Source organism: Schistocerca americana, chromosome 3 (assembly GCF_021461395.2).
Source record: "Schistocerca americana isolate TAMUIC-IGC-003095 chromosome 3, iqSchAmer2.1, whole genome shotgun sequence".
Taxonomy (NCBI): domain Eukaryota; kingdom Metazoa; phylum Arthropoda; class Insecta; order Orthoptera; family Acrididae; genus Schistocerca; species Schistocerca americana.
In genome coordinates this window covers 590,335,418-590,337,917 of record NC_060121.1, presented here as the reverse complement: position 1 = coordinate 590,337,917, position 2,500 = coordinate 590,335,418, and positions in this window count along the sequence as shown.

Sequence of the window (2,500 nt, the reverse complement as noted above, 5' to 3'; positions counted from 1 at the left end):
AATGTGTACCTTAACCTAAACTATACTGTACCTTAACCTAACCTATACGGTACCTTAACCTAACCTATATTGCGCCTTAACCTAACCTATATTGCGCCTTAACCTAACCTATATTGCGCCTTAACCTAACCTATATTGCGCCTTAACCTAACCTATATTGCGCCTTAACCTAACCTATGTTGCGCCTTAACCTAACCTATGTTGCGCCTTAACCTAACCTATGTTGCGCCTTAACCTAACCTATGTTGCGCCTTAACCTAACCTATGTTGCGCCTTAACCTAACCTATGTTGCGCCTTAACCTAACCTATGTTGCGCCTTAACCTAACCTATGTTGCGCCTTAACCTAACCTATGTTGCGCCTTAACCTAACCTATGTTGCGCCTTAACCTAACCTATGTTGCGCCTTAACCTAACCTATGTTGCGCCTTAACCTAACCTATGTTGCGCCTTAACCTAACCTATGTTGCGCCTTAACCTAACCTATGTTGCGCCTTAACCTAACCTATGTTGCGCCTTAACCTAACCTATGTTGCGCCTTAACCTAACCTATGTTGCGCCTTAACCTAACCTATGTTGCGCCTTAACCTAACCTATGTTGCGCCTTAACCTAACCTATGTTGCGCCTTAACCTAACCTATGTTGCGCCTTAACCTAACCTATGTTGCGCCTTAACCTAACCTATGTTGCGCCTTAACCTAACCTATGTTGCGCCTTAACCTAACCTATGTTGCGCCGTAACCTAACCTATGTTGCGCCTTAACCTAACCTATGTTGCGCCGTAACCTAACCTATGTTGCGCCGTAACCTAACCTATGTTGCGCCGTAACCTAACCTATGTTGCGCCGTAACCTAACCCACGTTGCGCCTTAACCTAACCTATATCGTACCTTAACCTAACCTATATCGTACCTTAACCTAACCTATATCGTACCTTAACCTAACCTATATCGTACCTTAACCTAACCTATATCGTACCTTAACCTAACCTATATCGTACCTTAACCTAACCTATATCGTACCTTAACCTAACCTATATCGTACCTTAACCTAACCTATATCGTACCTTAACCTAACCTATATCGTACCTTAACCTAACCTATATTGCCCCTTAACGTAACCCATATTGCGCTGTAACCCAACACACGTTGGGCCTTAACCCAACACACGTTGGGCCTTAACCCAACACACGTTGGGCCTTAACCCAACACACGTTGGGCCTTAACCCAACACACGTTGGGCCTTAACCCAACACACGTTGGGCCTTAACCCAACACACGTTGGGCCTTAACCCAACACACGTTGGGCCTTAACCCAACACACGTTGGGCCTTAACCCAACACACGTTGGGCCTTAACCCAACACACGTTGGGCCTTAACCTGCTCTGTAATTGTCATACGACGCGTTAAATTAGTGTAGTGTTGCCTAACTGCAACCCCCGCAATATAGTTTGCTACTCGCACTGCCCGGTCCCCAGTGTATCGCTTCATGTTAAACACCTTGCAGCTATACACTGTAATGTGGATGGCAGCAGGACGTACATGCTCAATGCCCTTTGCAGTTGTTCATTGGCATTTGCAGTTGTTCATTGGCATTCGCATGGCGAAGCACGTAGCCTACGCTGTGGTACGGCCTGTGTCAACTGTCCGCTGATGTTGTACGTCCAAATCACACACTGTACTGCACATTGGTCCTCATGTACTGAATGATACATCGTGGTACATGTGACCGTACAACGACTGCGCCAACAACGGCGAACCATGCGGTCCAAATGTTGTGCACTCAGCTACGTGTCGTCTCCCTATAAGAGCTGGATTGCAGTGTGGTATGCCCTGGATGGCGATCAGCATGAGCCGTCTGTTGATGTAGTGGCGCGTGTTGTCAGACGTAGTCGTCTCTTCTCACACACCGTGATAGCATGGTGCACTGCGTTCCACATCTGCGACATGCGACAGAGGCCGGTTGACAGTCGTTCGCGCAATGGACATCGCATACGTACGGGGGCCACCTTCCACGTGTTCGCGAAGCGTGCACATGTTGTTGCGTGTATGTGGGCAGACATAGTGTGTCGTGACACCTGACACAGGCATGCAACAATCGTTGAATTTGCAAATGGCGATGGACGCCTACGTTTGCTGGTGACGTTACGCAAATGAACAACTGGTAAACCGTTGTGGTGCGGTTGTTCTCGCTAGAGGTGAATCAGTGATGGCGACGATCGGTTGAGCTACCAACCGGTTGTTCCAGCGATACCCACCATGCCCACGAACGTGAATGGCATCTGGGTGTGAAGCGATACGCGGCGGTGGCTGGGTGGGACCGTCCCCGGCCGGTGAGGGGGGGCCTCCCGGCGTGCTGGCCGCGCGGTGCGTGGGCGCACGCGCTACAGCCGGCTGGTGGGGGCGGCCAGTGGCAGGCGCGCCGGCCGACGGAGGCGGCAGGCGGCGCAGCTGCGCGCCGGCGCACCCTGCACGCGGCGCCGTGCGGCCAAAGTAGGTCC